The 22,355-nt window shown below is 38.0% G+C and overlaps 1 long non-coding RNA gene across 1 annotated transcript in view; it reads right to left on the bottom strand.

The window, feature by feature from the left end:
- Positions 1-10,042: 10,042 nt before the first annotated feature.
- The window catches only part of LOC102900101, a 37,207-nt gene continuing 24,894 nt past the window's right edge, over positions 10,043-22,355 (bottom strand). Inside the window, exon 4 of the long non-coding RNA XR_439774.5 lies at positions 10,043-10,362. This is a non-coding gene — a long non-coding RNA (uncharacterized LOC102900101). The remainder of the gene's footprint in view (positions 10,363-22,355) is intronic.

Raw genomic sequence — 22,355 nt, forward strand, 5'->3', positions numbered from 1 at the left:
CAGGCAAGATGTCTGAACCAGAATTTAGAATTACGATAATAAGAATACTAGTTGGGGTCAAAAACAGATTAGAATCCCTTTCTGCAGAGATAAAAGAAGTAAAAGCTAGTCAGGATGAAATAAATAATGCTATAACTGAGCCGCAATCTTGAATGTATGCCATGGCGGGAAGGAAGGATGAGGCAGAGTGGGAAATCAGTAATACAGAGGACAAATTTATGGAGAATAATGAAGCAGAAAAAAACAGGGAGACTAAGGAAAAAGAGCACAAAATAAAAATTAAAGAACTCAGTGACTCATTAAAAAAAGGAATAACATCTGAATCATAGGGGTCCCAGAAAATGAAGAGAGAGAAAAAGGGGTAGAAAATTTATCTGAGCAAATCATGTGGAGAAGTTTCCTAACCTGGGGAAAGACAGAGACATCAAAATCCAGGAAGTACAGAGGAAGTACTCCCATTAGATTCAACAAAAACCAACTATCAACAAGGCATATCATAGTCAAATGCACAAAATACTCAGGCAAGGAAAGAATCACGAACGCAGCAAGGGAAAAAAAGTCTTTAACCTACAAGGGAAGACAGATCAGGTTTGCAGCAGACCTATCCAAAGAAACTTGGCAGGCCAGAAAGGAGTGGTAGGATATATTCAATGTGCTGAATTGGAAAAATACGCAGCCAAGAATTCTTTATCCCACAAGGCTGTCATTCAAAATAGGAGAGAAAAAAAGTTTCCCAGACAAACAAAACTTAAAGGAGTTTGTGACCACTAAACGAGCACTGCAAGAAATTTTAAGGGGGACTCTCTCTGAAGGGAGAAAAGACAGGGAAACAAAACAAAACAAAACAAAACAAAACAAAACAAAAACAAACAGACCAAAAGCAACAAAAACTAGAAAGGATCAGAAAACACCACCAGAAACTCCAACTCTACAGGTGACATAATGGCAATAAATTCATATCTTTCAGTACTCACTCTAAATGTCGGTCTAAACGCTCCAATCAAAAGACATAGGGTAACAGAATGGATAAGAAAACAAGATCTATCTATATGCTCTTTACAAGAGACCCATTTTAGACCTAAGGATACCTTCACATTGGAAACAGGAGGATGGAGAATCATCTATCATGCTAATGGTCACCAAAAGAAAGCTAGATTAGATTAGTCGTACTTGTATCAGACAATATAGATTTTAAAATAATGACTATAACAAGGATGAAGAAGGGTACTATATTATAATTAAGGGATGTATCCACCAAGAAGACCTGACAACTGTAAACATTTATGCTCCAAACATGGAAGCACCCAAATACATAAATCATTTAATCACAAACATAAAGAAACTCATTGGTAGTAACACCATAATAGTAGGGGACTTCAACATGCCACTTACAGCAATGGACAGATCATCTAAACAGATAATCAAGGAAACAATGGCTTTGAATGACACAGTGGACTTCTCAAAGTCAACACCCAAAAAACAAATACTCCAGTGAAGAAATGGACAAAGGACATGAATAGACACTTCTCCAAAGAAGACATCCAGATGGCCAACTGACACACAAAAAAATGCTCAACATCACTCATCATCAGGGAAATACAAATCAAAACCACAATGAGATACCACCTGATACCTGTCAGAATGGCTAACATGAACAACTCAGGCAACAACAGATGTTGGTGAGGATGCGGAGAAAGAGGATCTCTTTTGCATTGTTGGTGGGAATGCAAACTGGTGCAGCCACTCTGGAAAATAGTATGGAGGTTCCTCAAACAATTAAAAATAGAACTACCCTATGACCCAGCAATTGCACTACTAGGTATTTATCCAAGGGATACAGGTGTGCTGTCTTAAAGGTGCACATGCACCCCAATGTTTATAGCAGTGCTATTAACACTAGCCAAAGTATGAAAGAGCCCAAATGTCCATCGACGGATGAATGGATAAAGAAAAGTGGTATATATGTATACATATACATATACATATATATATATATATACACACATATATACACACATATACATATACATACATATATATATATATATATATATATATATATATATATATATAAAATACACACACAATGGAGTATTACTCGACAATCAGAAAGAATAAAATCTTGCCATTTGCAACAATGTGGATGGAACTGGAGGATATTATTATGCTAAGCAAAATTAGTCAGAGAAAGACAAGTATCATATGACTTCACTCATATGAGGAGTTTAAGATGAACATAAGGCAAGGGAAGCAAAAATAATATAAAATCAGGGAGAGGGGATGGCCTAAATGGGTAAGGGGCATTAAGGAATCTGCTCCTGAAATCATTGTTGTACCATATGCTAACGTGGATGTAAATTAAACAATAAATAAATTTTAAAAAGATTTTTTAAAATGTTTTTAAAATTAATTAAATTTAAAAAGTAAAAATGATGATGTTCATTTCCAAGAATGTGAAAACATGATTTAGAAATCACTGTATTCTAGGGGTGTCTGGCTGGCTCTATTGCAAAAGCATGCAACTTTTGATCTTAGGATCATGAGTTTGAGCCCCATGTTTGGTGTAGAGATTAGTCAAATAAATAAATATATACATACATAAATATTTAAAAAGAGAGAAATCACCATATTCTACATAAAACATCTTTTGGCCTAAGTCAGTGTTTCTGAAAATTTTTTTTCATTATAGGCTTCTCACCCCAACAAGGAGAAACTCTAGATTTAAATTCTCCCTAGTGAGAGAAATAGGAATAATATTTTGTTGAGTACTGTTGAGCTTTGGAGGTACACAGACCACTCTAATGTCTAAGATTGTTTTTGTCCCTTATGACAGAATTTTAGAGTTTATGGCCTAAGCCCATTAACAGAGCAAACTTCAAGACTGCAACCAAACAGGGAGCACGAATGGCCATAGTATCATACTTGGATGTGTCTCATAAGACAGACTCTCAGTGTGCTTCTCACATGCATCTTGGCCAGCTAGGGGTGTGTTTTGGGTTTTTCTTCATGAGACAAGAGATGCCCTCTCATACTTTCAGAGATAAAAGAACATTTTTAAAGTATTTTATTTTTAATTTCCATGTATTTTTGAGAGAGAGAGCAGGAGGCAGGAGCAGGGGAGGGGCAGAGAGAGAAGGGGCCAGAGGATCCAAAGTGGGCTCTGCACTGACAGCAGAGAGCTTGATGCAGGGCTCAAATTCACAAACCTCAAGATCATGACCTGAGCCAAAGTTGGATGCTTAACCAACTGAGCAACCCAGAAAATACTTTAAACATCAAATCTAATGTTTACTTTATAAAAAGTAACAAATCTTGAAGAGATATTATCTGATAATTTACCTTGCCTAGTAATTCCTAGTGTTCCTTCTCTGAAAGGCTGCCTGCCTCCCTCTTTGTTGCTAGACATTTAACTAAGTGTACTTTAAAATAGACATTTTTTGGCACCTTAGTGGCTGAGTCAGTTGAGTGTCTGTCTTCCATTCAGGTCATGATCTCATGGTTCATGAGTTCGAGCCCCGCATCAGGCTCTGTGTGGACAGCTCAGAGCCTGGAGCCTACCTCAGATTCTGTGTCTCCCTCTCACTCTGCCCTCTATGCCTCATGCTCTCTCTCAAAAATATATAAAGATTAAAAAAAATTAAAATAGACATTTGTTTTTATCTACTTCCAGAAAGGCTATGATAGATATTTCTCTTAATGAACACAATAATTTACCTTCATCACAGCACTGTTACAAGGATCAAATTATTTAACATGTAAAATTGCCTAGCACAATAAGCTTTCTGGCATAAAACACACAGCCATAAATTAATTATGAAAGAAACAATGTGTAACAATCTGAAAAAACAAAGAGGTTATTGTGAAAGCGATTGGAGTGATTGTTGACATTAACTACAATACTGTTATGCATCTAAAAAATTAACAATAATTCTTTAACACAATCAATTATTCAAATATGTGTTCAGATTTCTGAGTCTCATAAAATGTTTTGGCCACTGGTTCGTTTGAATCAAGTTCCATACAAAATTCCCATGCTGCATTTATTTACTGGATATATTTCCTAAATCTCTTTAAATTTTAGGTTCCCTTTGCTTTCTTTCCTTACCATGTATCTGTTGAGGAATCTGTGTCACTTGTCCTATAGAGTTTCCCACACTATGGATTTCACTGGCTGCCTTCCTCTGGTGGTGTTAACATGTGCCTGTATCCCTCTATTTCTTGTAAACTTGGTGCTAGGATTGGGAGGCTCTCAGATTCAGGATTGATGGTTTGGGCAAGAATGCTTCATAGACATTGTCACTGACTTCCACTACATGTGTCAGAAGGGTCATAATGTCTGGTAGTCTCAGTGGTGATGCTGCTCAGTGTGTTCAGATACTGTCAGCCTATTCATTATGATCTGTTCACTAAAGTTTCCAACAGCCTTTCATCTCATGCCATCCTCCTCCTTACAGCTCTTCTTAGACTTTAGTGTTGGGAAAGCTAAAAATATATTTCTCAAAGTCCTCTGCAGCTAGAGTTATGGATGTAATTTAAATTCCACCAACTGGAGGCACTTGTGTACAGTGAAGAATCTAGAATGCAGAGGGGAGGACAAGGTTATGAGGAATCCTTCTTAATGGGGCATATTATCATGAAGGTGACGTGACTGTGGAAACCAGTAAGGGTGGCTTCCACATTCAGCAAGTGGCTTCCTGATCATGACATGAGCAGCAGTCCTTTGCCAGCCCAGTTCTAAAGCGTGGATTTGTGACTCACTCCTGAAGCTCAGTTTACAATCCTGCTATTTGTAATATAACATGCAGTAAATAATCCCTTTTGGCTTAAATTACTTAAGGGTGGATTTTGTTCTCTGCAGTGAATCCTGAGCAATGCACCTCCTCTACGAAAAGGTATTGTCAGAAATTGTCAAACAACTGCCTCTCTGATTAAAAAAAAAAAAAAAAGTGTATCTAGTTAACTTGCTAACAATTTCCTGAGTGTGTAAAATAGATATTCTAGGAAGGTGAACATTTATTTATTTTTGAAATTCCAGTATAATTAACTTATAGTGTTATATTAGTTTCAGGTACACAACATAGTGATTCAGCAATTCTATACATTACTCCCTGCTCATCATGATACATGTACTCTTAATCCCCCTCACCTATTGCACCCATGCCCATCACCATGGTCCCCTCTGGTAACCACCAGTTTGTTCTCTATATTTAAGAATCTGTGTTTTTGTCTATTTTTTGTTCATTTATTTTGTTTCTTAAATTCCACATACGAGTGAAATCATATGGTAAATTTTCTCTCTCTGACTGACTTATTTCAACTTAGTATTATATCCTCTAGATACATCCATGTTGTTGCAAATGGCAAGATTTCATTTTTTATGACTAATATTCCATTGTATATATATTCCATATATTCCATATATCCCCCCCTTTTTTTTTAATGTTTACTTATTTTTGAGAAAGAGAGAGAAAGCAGGGGAGGGCGGAGAGAGAGAAAATCCCAAGCAGGCTCTGCACTGACAATACGAAGCCTGACACAGGGCTTGAACTCACAAACTATGAGATTGTGACCAGAACTCAGACACTTAACTGACTGAGCCACCCAGCTGCCTGCCACATATCCTTTGACCAGAACTCAGACACTTAACTGACTGAGCCACCCAGCTGCCTGCCACATATCCTTTATCCATTCATGTATCGATGGATACTTGGGTTCCTTCCATAGTTTGGCTATTGTAAATAATGCTGCAATAAACACAGGGGTGCATATATATTTTGAATTAGTGTTTTCATATTCTTTGGGTAACTACCAGAATTGGACCATTAGGTAATTAAACAAATATTTTCTGAGGAACTTCCATACTGTTTTCCAGTTTCCAGTTTGCATTTTCTTCCACCAATGGCGCATGAAACTTCCTTTTTCTCCACATCCTCAGCAACATTTGTTTCTGGTGTTTTTAATTTTAGCCATTCTGACAAGCATGAGGTGTGTATCTCATTGTGGTATCTCACTTCTTTAAATAAGAAAATCATATAGCTATTTCATATTCCCATTGTATAAACTTTCTTTTAAAAACCCAGAAGTGCTTTTTAAACATTTAGAAATTAATCATGTTAAGAAAATTTAATCCATATCCATTTATGAAGACAATTTTACTAAAAAATGTTTAAATGTCTAAAAATTTAAATTCAATAATGTCAACTACAATGTATAAGTCTTTGGAGTTTAGCAAAGAGATTTCTATTCAACTTTATATAATGTTCCAACACAGATAAGTTGAAAAGAATTCTACAGCGACCCATATACCTGTCACCTGGATTCTACAATTAACATTGGTATTTTGCTTGATCACATATCTACCCATCTACGCATCCTTCTATTCAGACATTAATTCATCTTATTTTTTGATACATTACAAAATAAGTTGCAAACATGAGTACATTTCACACCTAAACACTTAAGCACAGCAGGTTTTGTTTTGTTTTGTTTTGTTTTTTAGCTATAGTATTTGGCCACTGGAGGGCTTCCAAATACCATAAAATGCCCTAGAAAGTTAATCTATAGCATCCTACAGTATCAGAAGGTTTACAGAAGGGGTTGCATGGAGTATAAATGCCATCAGAGTGAGGGACTCAATCCAAAATCTAGCAAGAGATTGCAGCACCTTTCATCTTTACTCTCCTCTTTTTACAGCTACTTTCATTATAAAAGAGAAAATATAAAACCAAATGATTTGTGCTGTTGAGGTAGCCAATTCTTTAGCTCAGAATCTCAGAAAACTGGATGGAAACAAGATGTTACATTTGCAGAAATGAGCTGGTATCATGGACTCCAATTAACTGGTTGATTGATACTCTCTACAAAAGCAGGGGGGCTGTTTGTTTTCATCACTCATCCCAGCTTGTAGAACATTGCCCCGCACATGCTAAGGCTCAATGAACAATTACTGCAGCAATGAGTGAATGCAAGTGCTTGATTCCAAATATAATCTTCACACGTTTAATGTCATTACTAACCAAAGAAGTTGTGTTGCTTCTTTTTTAAATGACAATAAGCCTTAACATAAAACTAACAGCATAGGTTGGTTATCCTACCACTGGGACTGCAACTATAGATATAACCATGTTTTCCACACATGCTTCAGTAATTCAGCATAAACCCACATTGCATCCCCCCAGAGCACAGGTAGCTCTGCTGTGGCAGGTGCTGTAGAAGCCTAAAGCTGGGGCAGAAGCAGGGCTGTCGGGGCCACAGGAAAGCTGCCCACAATTGAGGGCAGAGCAGGGACCACTTTGCCCTGGGGCTTCCCAGAAATAAATGTTAAGTTTTGAAATGGGACTGATGTCTTCTGTGAATCAGTAGAGGCAAGAGTCGGTGGAATTCAAATCATTACTGTCAATGTTACTTCCCTTTTGTACCTTTACATCCAACATGGGGCCTGAACTCATGACCCTAAGATCAAGAGTCACATGCTCTCCTAACTGAGCCAGCCAGGTACCCCTACACTACCATTTTTAAATTACTTTTTCAATGTGATAATTTTCTTTGCTACTTCCTTGGCCTTTGAAAGGGCATTTCCATATTCAGTACAACTTCATCAAGTTAGCACACATCTATCTCAACAGCTACTATGGGATTTTTTTTAACAATGTTTTTGTCTCTACAGGAGAATGAGAGGCAAAGTGTTTTCTGACTGTGACTATAGAGAACAACACAAATAATAATTTTAAATCCATCAGTTTTCCTGTTAGGGATCATGAATGGGAATCAAAAGATAGGGACAATTGTGAGATTTAAAAACCATAAAATCACCTTGTATTTTGTGATAACAAAGGCAAGAGAAATGTAGTTTAAATTAAATCTCCTTACAGCTTGCAGCCCACAGACAGACACCTGAAACGGACAGAGTGTGACCATCCCCAAGGAACTCATGGCTGTCTTACTGCCATTAGTGTTTTTGTTTTTTCAGAGACTATAAGTATCTGTATCTTAACAGCAGTTAGCCCCTCAAGGTCCTGAAAGCCTTGCTTCCAAATTCCTTAGAGACTTACACTATCCCTAACCGTCACTAATTAAAAAGTATAAAACCAGTCACTCCTCACAATCCCAGTGCAGCTCTTTCTGCCCACGGTCCTGCCCGTGCTATAATAAAACCACCTTTTTGCACCAAAAACTTCTTGAGAATTCTTTCTTAGCCATTTTCTCATGAGCCCTACCTCACAATTTCATAATTTTATACTCAAAATAGGTATTTGAAGAAATTTTAGGACATAAACTGTAAAAGGTTAGAGGTGTAAGCAATCTCTTGCCCCAGCTAGTGCTGCCTTCTCATTAAAGAAATGTAAGATGTGTAGGCTCCCAAAGACTTTCAAATGGCCCAGAGATGCCTTTGTTAAAGTATACTTGGAGAAAATACACTTTTCCAGTGGAGCCGCGCGAGGCTCCCTGCCACATGGTGGGATGAGATACACTCCCAGCACTGAATCCTGGCAGAAGGTGGTTGACTGAGACCAAATATTCACTTGTTCTTTCTCAGAACACTACTTCTCTATGTCAAAGTTTCCACCAGTCATGGGTACATCCCTCCAAATAAAAACATGCAGTGAATGACATTTTCATAATGGCAATTTTATCCAATTAAATTAAATGTCTTTTTTTTTTTCCTGTAATGACTTTTCTATTTATTTTGGTGTTAAGATGTCCTTTTATGAGTAGTGGTGATGAACAACAGGTTTTTCTTTTCCCATGGTATTTACCTTGGCCAAACTAAAAGTAAAAAACTCCAAACTGGGGCGCCTGGGTGGCTCAGTCTGTTAAGTGTCTGACTTTGGTTCAGGTCATGATGTCACGGTTTGTGAATTTGATTGAGTCCCACGTCAGGCTCTGTGCTGACAGCTTGGAGCCTTGAGCCTGCTTCAGATTCCTGTCTCCCTCTCTGTCTGCCCCTACACCACTTTTATACGTACCCTCTTTCTCTCTCTCAAAAATAAATAAAACATTAAAAAAAAAACCCAAAAAACTCCAAGCTAGTCTCCAAAGACATTTTTGAAATTTTACTATACATAAAAGTCTAATGCCTAGAAAGCCTAAAATGTCTCTCCCGAATTAAGATTCTATAATGCAAAATATAAATAAAATAATCAACAATTCTAGGATTCATTTTTCCTATGCAGGTACTGGGCATGAAACAAAACAAATAGAAAACTATTGATTGGTAGAACAGGAATTCCCTGTTTTCAGCCACCCCAAGCATCCCAAATTCTCTCACAGGATATACTTAAATTAACTGATAGAAGACAGCTTCTAGGGGTGCCTGGGTCACTAGTTGGTTAAGAGTTGGACTCTTGGTTTTGGCTCAGGTCACGATCTCACAGTTCATGAGTTTGAGTCCCGTGGGTTGAGCCCCATGTGGGGCTATGCACTGACAGCATGGAGCCTGCCCTGGGATTTTCTCTTTTCTCTCTCGGCCCCTCCCCTGCTGGTGCTTGTGCTTTCTCTCACTCTCTCTCAAAACAAATAAATAAACATTAAACATTTTTTTTTTAATGTTTATTTTTGAGAGAGAGAGAGACAGAGTGTGAGCAGGGGAAGAGCAGAGAGAGAGGAACACACAGATTCCGAAGCAGGCTCCAGGCTCTGAGCTGTCAGCACACAGCCTGACACAGGGCTTGAACCCACGAACTGCGAGATCATGACCTGAGCCAAAGTTGGATGCTTAACTGACTGAGTCACCCAGGTGCCCAATAAATGAACATTTTTTTAAGACATTTCTAAAGCCAACTGCCTATGATTAATTCCTAGTTCTGCCATTCACTAGCTGCTTTATCTTGGTCAAATTACTTAACTCACTCTGTGTCTCAATTTCCTTATTCACAGAATGGGGATAATAATAGTGACTAGATCATAGGTCTGTGGTCAGGATTAAATCGGATAATCCACATAAGGAGCTAAATACACTGAGTGACACATAAGTGCAAATTTACTGTTAGCCATATTAGCTAATGTATAAGCTTAGGTGCTATAACAAAGATCCCGAAATACATTGTTTTAAATAAGATATGTTTATTTCTCCCTCTTCTACAGTGTGGCATAGGAAGACAGACTACTCCATGAATTTATCCAAGGATCCAGCTGACAATGTGTCTCTACTAGCCTCAGTATATGGATTCTATTTAACATCAGAGTAAAAAGCAACTGCTTCAGTTGTCTTTTCTTCTTTGAGTAAGCTCCAGGTCCAATGTGGGGCTGGACCTGGTGGCCCTGAGATCAAGTCACATGCTCTTCTGACTGAGCCAGCCAGGGGCCCCTCAACTGTCTTCATCCACATGGGCTGAGGTAGCTCACCAGTACCATGTCTGCAATCTAGCCCATGAGTAAGGAAAAAAAATGTGTTAAGAGTGAGCATTTCAGTTTTAAGAACGCCGAAGCAGAAACTACACCTATCATTTCTATTCATATTTATCAGTCAAAACCTAGTTTACATGGCCACATTGAGTTGCAAGGGAAGCTGGGAAATGTCCCTGGCTAGGCAGCCAGGTGCTCACCTCTCATCCAGTGTACAGTGGGGAGGGTGTCATAAGAATGGATACTCAGAGATCTTAATAGTCTCCCACATTACATATTCTTTCTTCTTTTATTGTGGCAAAATATCCATTTTAACCATTCTTTTTTTTTTTTTTTAATTTTTTTTTCAACATTTTTATTTATTTTTGGGACAGAGAGAGACAGAGCATGAACGGGGGAGGGGCAGAGAGAGAGGGAGACACAGAATCGGAAACAGGCTCCAGGCTCCGAGCCATCAGCCCAGAGCCCGACACGGGGCTCGAACTCACGGACCGCGAGATCGTGACCTGGCTGAAGTCGGATGCTTAACCGACTGCGCCACCCAGGCGCCCCTTGACCATTCTTAAGTGTACAGTTCAGTGACATCAAGTACATTCACACGATTGTGCAGCCATCACTACCATCCACCTCCCAAACTTTTTCATCACTTGACCTAAAACTCTTTACTTATTAAACAATAACTGCCTATTACCCTTTCCCTGGAGCCCCTGATAACTACCATTCTATTTTCATCTGTGTGAATTTGACTAATCTAGTCACTTTATACAAATGATATTACACAGGGGCACCTGGGTCGCTCAGTTGGTTAAATGTGTGACTTCGGCATAGGTCGTGATTTTGCCGTTCCCGAGTTCAAACCCCACATTGGGCTCTGTGCTGACAGCTCAGAGCCTAGAGCCTGCTTCAGATTCTGTGTCTCCTTCTCTCTCTCTGCCCCTCTCCCACTCACACTCTGCCTCTGTCTCTCTCTGTCTCAAAAATAAATATTAAAAATAAATAAATAAATGATATCACACAATATGTGTTCTTTGAGTCTGGCTTGTTTTACTTAGTATAAAGTTTCCAAGGTTTATCCATGTTGTAGCATGTATCAGGACTTCACTCTCTTTTAAGGCCAGTAATATCACATTGCATGGATTTACCACATTTTGTTCATCCATTACTTACGAATGGGAATTTATGCTATTTCCTCCTTTTGGCTATTGTTACATTTCATATTCTGAATAATTACCTGAATTATTTTTTAAATTATAATTTACTACTTGTAGGAGGATCTTATATACAAGCCACAAAATCAAACAAGGATTGACTCTGAGGTTCACATCCCACCATCCCCAAATAAATGGACTGTGCTAATAAAATTATTGTAATATCTGCCAGTAATTAATCTTTATGCAATATCAGTGCAAGTCATTTGAGTGCTCTCAATTTCATAATTTTAGAATAAGGATACCAAAAGTAAAAGCAACAAAAGCAAAAATAAACAAATAAGACTACATCAAACTAAAAAAAGCTTCTGCACAACAAAGGAAACTATCAACAAAATGAAAAGGCAATATACTGAATGCAAGAACATATTTGCAAATCAGATATCTCTTAAGAGGCCAATATCCAAAATATATAAAGAACTCATACAACTCAATAGCAAAATAACAACCATATTAAAAATGGGCAGAAGGGGCACCTGGGTGGCTCAGTCGGTCAAGCGGCCGACTTCAGCTCAGGTCATGATCTCGCGGTCCATGAGTTCGAGCCCCGTGTCGGGCTCTGTGCCGACAGCTCAGAGCCTGGAGCCTGTTTCAGATTCTGTGTCTCCCTCTTTCTCTGACCCTCCCCAGTTCATTCTCTGTCTCTCTCTGTCTCAAAAATAAAATAAAAAATGTTAAAAAAAATGGGCAGAAAATCTGAAAAGACCTTTTTCCAAAAACATACAGATGGCCAACAGGTACATAGAAAGATGTTCAACATCAGTAATCATCAAGGAAATGTAAGTCAAAATCACAGTGAGATATCACTTCACACACGTTAGAATGACTATTATCAAAAAGACTAGAAATAACAAGTGTTGGCAAGAATGCGGAGTAAAGGAAACCCTCATGCACTATTGGCAGAAATAAAAATTGGTGCAGCTACCATGGACAACAGTATGGAGCTTCCTCCAAAAATTAAAAATGAAACTACCATATGATCCAGCATTCCACTTCTAGGTATTTACCCAAAGAAAACAAAAACATTAATTTTAAAAGATATATGCACCCCTATGTTTATTGCAGCATCATTTGCAATATCCAAGATATGGAAACAACTTAAGTTTCAATCAGTGGATGAATAAAGAATATGTGATATATCTACAGTAAAACCTTGGCTTATGAGTAACTTGTTCTGTCAATGTTCCTCAAGATGAGCAAATATTTCTAATAAATTTTGATAATTTATTATAAATCAGATAAATGAGTGATGTCTTGCAATACAAGCAGTATGTGACACAGAATATCACATGATCACAACTAAGTCAGTGGTTCTTGAAATTGATATATGAGTGCTTTGAATTACGCTCAAAAATCAAGGTTTTACTGTGTATGTATACACACAACACACACACACACACACACACACACACACATATGCATACAATGGAATATTGTTTGGCCATGGAAAGGAATGAAATCTTGCCATTTGTGACAAAATGAATGGATGGACCTTGAGGACAATATACTAAATGAAATGAATCAGACAAATGCTGTATAATCTCTCCTATATGTGGAATCTAATATATATATTAGATATGTGTTATATATATATCATAGACACAGAGAACTGATTGGTGGTTGCCAGAGGCGGAGGTGAGAGGGTGGGGGAAATGGGAGAATTGCTTTTGTTTTTTGTTTTACTTTACATAAATTGAAATTAAAAAAAAGAACAATAGGGGCACCTGGCTGGGTCAATTGGAAGTGCATGCTACTCTTGATTTGGGGTCATGAGTTCAAGTTCCATGTTGGGTACACAGATTACTTAAATAAGTATAATTGTTAAAAAAAAAAAAAAAGAACACTAAAGGTATCTATCTTACATGCTATTTATAACACATAAAATTAATCCAGAATAGTAAGTGCTATATAAACATCATTTTTTTAAATTATCAATTTGTCAGAACAGTATTTTGGGTACAACGGACAATGTTGGTTGGACACCGAGTATCTATTTTCCTCTTCCTCCTAACAGATCCTTTGTCCAGGTACCTATCCCTTGCCCTTGTAGCCTATGAGACTTACAGATGCTACTAGTCAAATTCCTAGCTCCAGGGATGGGCTCTAAATGGACTAACGCCACTATATTCATTTATTCCTTCCTGCTAAGAATAGGCAAATAATCCAATACTTGTCAATTCGATTCCAGAAGAGGTTTGCTGGAAACTTCTGGAAAAGATCCTCCTTATTTTTAAAGATAGTGATTGAAAACCAGTCTTTCTTGCTAGACATGAGCCATGTTAAGATTTGCCTGCTAATGCTAAGGACTTGCAGTGGCATGATGGGGTAATCTGCTGGAAATGGAATCATCAAGAAGAATGACTCATTGTACCCTCCAAAGAATTTGTAATTTAAAGGGTCTGCTAAATTGAATATTGACATGTGAACACAGAGGAAATAGAAGGTCCCAGGGAACGGTAGGGTGCAAACAGCAAGAGTGAATGCACAGCTGATGGGAAGGGGTGGGTGTGTTAGTTTGGTAGGGCTGCTATACAAAGTACCACAGACTGGGTGGCTTACAAAACCAGAAATCTATTTTCTTACAGTTCTGGAGGCTAGAAGTCCAAATTCAAGGTGTTGGCAGGGTTGGATTCTTCTGAGGCTCCTCTCCTTGGCTTGTGGATGGCCGTCTTTATGTTCATATGGTGTTCTCCCTGTGTGTCTGTCCAAATTTCCTCTAAGGGCACCAGTCATATTTTACTAGGGTCCACAATAATGACTTCATTTTCAACTCAATCACCTCTCTAAAGACTCTATCCCCTAGTCACATTCTGTGGTGCTGGGGATTAGGTAGGACTTCAATATCTGAGTTTTTGAGGGGAAATAATTCAGTCCATAACTGGGGTTAGAGAAAGTGGGAATAATATTTGGAAGAAGAAGGGGGGAGAGGAAAATGGTAATTTGTAGAAGGAAAGATTCTGAGTTGTTCCTAAGGGAAAGGGTAAGGAGGAAATATGAAGGAGGTACAACGGGCCTCAGGAGAATTGCTTTAGGCACTGGCCCAGAAATTAATACACTCTTAAGCCCCTTCTATTACAGGCTTATGTTCTTCAGAATTCTAAAGATAAGAATGTTCTTTGGATTATTAGTAAATAGATGTTTTGGTTTTATATTTATGTCTGAACTTCATAAGTTTCCATTTAAAGCCAGGAAATAAACTCATATATGTTATATATGTTAATTTTTTTGAATCAAAGAAATTAGCTTTGAGAATATAGGGATAAGCAGACCAAGTAATGAATGTGTTCATGAGTAGCTACTGGTCATTAGCTAATGCCTAGTCCTTAATCAGGAGTTCAAGTTCTGTTGAATGCAATGGGATCAGATCTAACACAGCAGGGGTACTCAGAAAAAGCTTCATTAACACATGCAATATAAAGTGGCAGAATAAAGCAGAAGTATATTTCAAGGAAGAGGTATGATATGAGCATAATAAAAAGAAGAGTCTGACTTATTAACAATTCACACTTAAAGAGATGTGTAGGGGTCCAATATTGAGCCTGAGCTCTGTACACTCTAAGATTAAGCCATGGAAGTTCTATCTGGAGCACTGTGGAGCCAATTTACCTGAGGATATATTTACACGAGGGACTAAAAAGGCTTTTAGGGTTCAAAGCTCATGCATTTGGGGGCTCCTGGGTGGCTCAGTCAGTTGGGCGTCCAACTCCAACTCAGGTCATGATCTCAGTTTGTGAGTTCAAGCCCGGTGTCAGGCTCTGTGCTGACAGCTCAGAGCCTGGAGCCTGCCTCAGATTCTGTGTCTCCCTTTCTCTCTGACCCTCCCCACTCACACTCTGTCTCTCTCTGCTTGTCTCTCTCTCAAAAATAAACACTAAAAAAAAAAAAAAAAAAAAAAAGCACATGCATTTGGTTTAAGGCAACATCAAGAACTGTAAGCAATCTTTTTCTGTAAGAGATTTTACCCTGATTGCAAACCAAAAAGTTAGCCTGCCACATGGATATTGGTACAAGATATAAGACTCTTGATTTAGAGAGAAAGGAGGGTTTACTACAGCAATAGCACTATCCAGAATATCAGCTTTTGAGGTGGGGGAGGAGGACACTAGTTTTGAGTCCCAATTTCCTGCACACGCAGGGGCTTGCATTATAGGAGAGGAACCTTCAGCCTAGGGAATCTGAACCTTTTATAATGGACAGTAAAAGCTTGTTTGTTCTTTGCTCCAGGTGATACCATTTCTGTCTTCTCAGGCTGTTTGCTATACAAACATCTTGAAGAGACAGCCTAGAACAAGGGGCAGTCAATGCTTCATCCACCTTATGTGCAGAAATGCAAACTTCATGAAGAATTATCTCCAAAAAACTGGCCTAGTGTCTGAGGGAAATGACATGTTCTTCGAGAGTCATGCCAGGGTTCTAATCCAAGAGGGCTCTGATAGAAGAAGAAAAACTAAAGGGACCATTTCCCTAAAATCTTGTTGAATCATTCAGAGTGCAAGGAATTCTTGGCACAGATATAGTTACTTTGACAGAACTGATGAACTTGACTTTGGTACCAAGAGGAGGCATTACCGCATCTATACAAATATTACCGCAGTAGCCTGAAGAGCAGAGGAAGAGAATAGAAGACACTACCTAGTAACCCAAATGATGTGTTCGTAGATGCTTGTGGTATTCCAATAGTAGCCTGGATTTTAAGTCTCTAAGAAATTTAAAATTATAGGGGTGCCTGAGTGGCTCAGTCAGTTAAGCATCAGATTCTTCATTTCTTCTCAGGTCATGATCTCACATTTGGTGAGATCAAGACATAAGCCTGGCTCTTCAGGGGGTGTTTGGGATTCTCTCTCTCCCTCTCTCTCTGCCCCACCCCCACTTATGCTATCTCTCAAAATAAAAAACATTAAACATTTTTTAATTATAAAGTTTTGTCAACATGTAGTGATTTCTGAACTATCCCAAAGACCATGAGAGTATTAAGGAGCATAGCATTGTTTCTTTAAGAAAAAAATTTTTTTCTTACTGTTTACATTTGAGAGAGAAAGAGTACAAGTGGGGGAGAGCCAGAGAGGGAGAGGGAGACACAGAACCTGAATGAAACAGGCTCCAGGCTCTGAGCTGTCAGCACAGAGCATGACGCAGGGCTTGAACTCATGAACCGTAAGATGATGACCTAAACCAAAGTCAGATGCTCAACCACCGACTTAACAATTCAAAACTTTGGTGCCTTATTATGGGTAAATTCTTTGTGACCACTTCCTATCATGACACACCCAGGCACCCTGCATAGCATTGTTTCTTAATCATTATGCCACATTAACACAAAGGATGGATGATATTTATCTATGTGACATACTTCCATGGATGCATTCAGATTTCAAAAAAAAAAAAAAGTGCAAAAAAAAAAAAAAAAGAAAAACCCAGAACAATTTTGCATATAAATGAAGAAAACTGCACTACAAAATACTTTGTTAAATGTTCATCTAATAATGTTACAAATACAGTAACAATAAAATCGGTCAAGTAAGGGTTAACAAAATAGAGCTGATATCTTTTTTAAGATATCATGATTCTCCCCTAACCTCTACTCTATATTGACATTAATAAAACAAGTTCACACTATTGAAAACCATATAAATTAACCTTATTTTTATTGCTAAAATAAAAACATGTAATTGGTAGATTCCCCCCCACCCTCGTTACTAATGTAAGGAGGATTTTTATATTATTACTTTGAGAGCTCTCATTTGGCCATCATAGCTATTGGGTGTCAACTAATAATAATGCTCACAGACATTTTATTTTTGTGTAGTATAGATGCTGATGCATTCATTTGTAATTTCCTCTTCTATCTAGTCATAGGCAAAAATTTGAAAAGTGAACTCAAAAAACATGAAAATAATTCAAAATGGCCACAAAGGTAGGCTGTGGATTATGTATCACTCCCTGCAGGTCAGCTGTAATTTTACCCTTCTCTCTCAGGAAATCATATCGGATCAAAGTGATATTTACGTCACTCATAAATGTGTGTGTGTATGTGTGTGTACACATACATGTATATACATAAATAATTCAAAACTGTGGTGCCTTATTATGGGTAAATTCTTTGTGATCACTTCATATCAAAACATGATACACAAATGTGTTCTCTCACTGAGGTTGCAAAAAACCAAAAAAACCCCTCAGAATCATTCAAGTCTTAGTTCTTGAGACCCTTACCATTACATTCACATTTATACCAACTGTTTATGGAACAATCTTTGAAGTAAGAATATGTGGAAGAAATCATTTTATAGACTTAACAATTAACTTTTAATATGCCAGTGACTTGCAACAAACATGTGGAAATACCAGCTAGGACAGCCATAGATGAAACAAAGCGAAGTGAGATCCAACAATTATGGTTGGTGTTAAATTGGATGAGTCTTCTCTATGTCGAAATAAGAGACAAATGCTTTATAGGATTGCATTAAGGCATATGTGTGAAAAAAAAAAGGAAGCAATTATTTTTGCTTTATTTGGCATTGGGCAGGCTTCAGTTGGAACAAACCATATTTAATTTTCATGTCATGCTGTACAAAGAGAAAAAACTTGGAGCATGTTCAGAGGAGAACAGCAACTGATTAAAGGTTTATAAAATTAGACCTATGAGAAATTGTTAAAAGAACTAGGCATGTTCAGTCAAATGCAAGACATTCAGGCAGGATGAACAATTACTTACAAATATGTGAAGAAATGGTTCCCAAGCCTGAGGTTTAGGCTAAACAGAAAGTTAAATCATAGGATTAAGAACACAAAACAAAACAAAAACCAGAGCAATGAAAGTTAGAAACTAAATATTATAAAAACAAACTAAAAAGCTTTTCAGAAATTGATGAATGGAGCTACCTATAATTTGGAATTTTGCATATATGATTATTAAAACAACTAAATTCAATTCTGTACTTAAATAGAAATAATGTAGAAAACAAAAAGTATTTGATGGATTGCATTGAAAAGTAAAGATCACTAAGTGAAATAAGTCAGAGGAAGACGGATCCTATGATTTTGCTTATATGTAGAATCTAAAAAACACACAAAAAATGAACAAAACAGAAACAGATTCAGATACAGGAAACATACTGCTGGTTACCAAAGTGGGGAGAGGCTGGTGGGGGAGCCAAGCAAAACAGGTGAAAGGGATTAAGAGATACAAACTTCCAGTTATAAAATAAGTCATGGAGTGTAATGTATAGCATAGGAAATATAGTCAAAAGTACTGTAATAACTTTGTATGGTGACAGATGGTAATTAGATTTATCATGTGGATCCTTTTGTAATGTATAAAAATATCAAATCACTATGATGCACATCTGAAACTAATAGGATATTATCATGTCAATTACACTTTATTTATTTTTAATCTTTATTTTTGAGAGAGAGACAGAGTGTGAGCAGGGGAGGAGCAGAGAACTAGGGAGACACAGAATCTGAAGCAGGCTCCAGGCCCTGAGCTGTCAGCACAGAGCCTGATGTGGGGCTCAAACTCACGAACTGTGAGATCATGACCTGAGTGGAAGTCGGGACGCTCAACCGACTGAGCCACTCAGGTACTCCGTCAATTCCACTTTAATTAAAAAAAAGTAAAAATCATTAGATCGAGTATGATGAATATCTTAAGAAAAAAATATGGAATATTTGGTGGCTTTCTTTGGGATCCAGGACAGCAAAAACAGAAAGGAGCTCTGATAGTAAATCTTTGAGCTTCTGTATAAGGGCAGGAAGGCAGTGTGGTGAGCAGCTTTTCGGACTTATTCAGGGGGTTCACCATGAATCCCTACCATGATTCTCCCTAGAGTGGTCCTCAACTGTTAATTATTCTTTCTGTTATTTCCAGGGAAAATAGTTATTTCTCTGAAGTATCTTCTGCTTTTTGGAAATCTTGTTGGGCAAAGCATGTAGACAAATATTCTCCAGTTTACACTCTTTACCTCTCATGCAGAAGGGGGGGCAGTGCTGAGATGAAACTACAAAGTCTGTACCATTTTCTTTTACTTTAAAGCTGTTCTATTAGCCTCATGATAATTTGTTTTTTTAACTTATAAATGCAGATAATCTAACAATAATCTCCTTTAAGTGTTCTAGTTCCTTCTCTGTTTGGCACCTGAACCCTGCGTTTAATACGATTCCAACAGCAATTACAATGTATGTGTTTTTCACCATGCTAAACAATTCTCAGACCCCAGCTGGGTGTTCTACACTTCAACCTAATTCTGACACTATCTACCTGGGATAGCATCACATCCCAGTTAACGATTCTAACTGGCAATACTGCCCCGCCCCCTCTTCCCCCCCCCCCCCCCCCACTTCAGGTCCAATCCCAAGTCCAGCTTACCTGTGCTCTTCACCCACTGCCTAGAACCAGTAAGTTCCCACAAACCCCTCACTGGGTTCGATTAATTTGCTAGTGTGGTTCACACTCACAAACATATTATTTACTAGATCACCAGTTTATTATAAATGGATATAACTCCTCCAAGGAGCCCTAATTCTTCCCTTCCCTTATGCCAGTTCCACAGTACCTCCCTATAACACACCTGACAACAGTTAATGATTAATTCAGTTAATGCTGAGTTCTCTTGATTAAACATAAAAGGGCCCAGATCCAAGTTGCAAAAGCAGGTAACACCCTCAGGTCTGCAGTATCTTTGAGGATACCACACCAACAGTTCTGGTGATGGGAGAATAATATGCTATAGGGTTTCACAGGACAAAGTCCTATCAGGACATTCTGAAGAAACTGTTAACAAGATCAGACAAAGTCCCAGACAGCTCGGTGTCCGTTGGGCCTACTGAAGACCAAAACAGATTAGTGATAAAGCAAATATGGTATTTGTAACATATTTAACTACTGGTGGGTGTCAACATAGTGCTAGTTTCATTTTTTAAAATAAAAAGTTGGGATACTTTGAGTCTTAGTTTCTTGCTTGGGCCCCTGTTTGCTAATCTGGCTTCATTAATCTGTTTTGATGTCTTCCTACCAGTACTTTTTGTTGCCATTATGTTATTACAGTACATGCTGGTGGACAAATCTTCAAGAACTAGAGAAATGTTTTAATGATTGAAAATCAAAAGAAATACATCTTACTACAATTCTGGCAAGCAAAGTCTTTTTTTTTTTAAGTTATTACATAGTTAACTCTTATTTTTTAAATTGTATTTTAAGTTTGAATATGCAATGCACATGGCTTAGTATTCAATAGACACAAGAGGACAGACAATGGGAATTTTCTTCCCACACCAGTGCCAGCTACTCAGTTTCCTTTCCTAGAGGCAACTAATGCTGTCAGTTTTCTGTGGATCCATCTTTCCAGAGACAAAGGAACTTGTTTTAAATGTAATAAAAAAAAATTGGAAAGGGCCAAAGGTGATGAAGGAGAGACTGTTTTCAATGTTATGCCATCAGCATTTTAAATTTCAGCTAATCTAGAGGCACCTGGGTGGCTCAGTTGGTTAAGCGTTCAACTCTCGGATTTCAGCTCAGGTCATGATCTCACAGTTCATGAGTTAGAGCCCCGCATTGGGCTCCACTCTGTCAGTGTGCAGCCTGCTTGGGATTCTCTCTCCCTCTCTCTCTCTCTGCCCCTCCCATCACACTTTCAAAATAAATAAATAAAAAATATTCAGCTAATCGATATAGATAACACCTGTGTTATTTTTCACCAGCAAAATATGGTCAAAACATTCCTGTTCACAAAAGATGCTATTCAACACTGGACATCTGATTTTTAAACTCCATACAATTAGTTATGGATAAACTATGGATAAACTATGGATATTCGCTCTATGGATATAGAGAGAATAAACTCTACTGCTGAGGTACAGCTTGCAGCTAACACATCTTGCAAGCACAGAGTGCACAGGGGTCAGACTGCCCTTGTTATTATGGTTCAGGCCAGTATTAGATAATAGTAGCCTTTAAGAATGTACAAAAAAAAAATCATTTCATTCATATGGCATGGCGAAGAATGGTCTCACCATATGCTTGTTTAAATACTTAAGCAGATTCAAAGTTTTCTGAGAAAAATACAGGCCAAATAATAACCCTGTCTGGTGGCACCTCCCATGCTTAAATCCATAGCAAAGAGGGGTATAATTTATCTGAAAATACTGCAGATTTAAAAAAAAGTGACTAATGTAAGTTTATTTTAAATATCAATATTTATAATAAGTTAGAAATTATAGCCTTAGAAAATATTTAAACTCTGACTCTGTAGGGCACACTGAGTGAGTGCTCCATTCTGGGTTTTAAAGGGTATGAATGACTGAGAGGCAGGGTGAGACTGGGGAAGCTGGGCAGAATCATTCCAGAGATGAGTATCTGGTGAGGCCTCTGCTTGATGTGGCCACATGAGTACCCTCTCCTGGTGTCTGGGCCTGGTGCTGCTGTCCTTTGTTACAATTCACCAGAAGGTCAATAGAGGATGAGGGAGCCAGTGAAGCTCAGGGACCTTCAACTTCCAACTAAATTATTCCCAAGTGACCTGAGCAGTTCAGTTGTGAATCATGACTGACAAAGTTAGAGACTCCTAGGGACATCTTTGCTTTTTCCTTTTTTTTTTTTTTTTTTTTGGTCCCCCTTGCCTTTAAGTCTATTAGAGTGAGCATGGGTATTTGCTATGTTCTGCTGATTTTCACCCATATATAGGTGAAGGAAGGAATTAAGGAAGTTGTTAAATTCATCTGCCATGGATAGAGACTCTGGTGTAAAGGGCATTTTTCCATCCCTGGTAAGCTGTATGTACATTCTCTCCTCAGGCAGACATCAGG

The sequence above is a fragment of the Felis catus genome, chromosome A2, assembly GCF_018350175.1.
Source record: "Felis catus isolate Fca126 chromosome A2, F.catus_Fca126_mat1.0, whole genome shotgun sequence".
NCBI lineage: Eukaryota > Metazoa > Chordata > Mammalia > Carnivora > Felidae > Felis > Felis catus.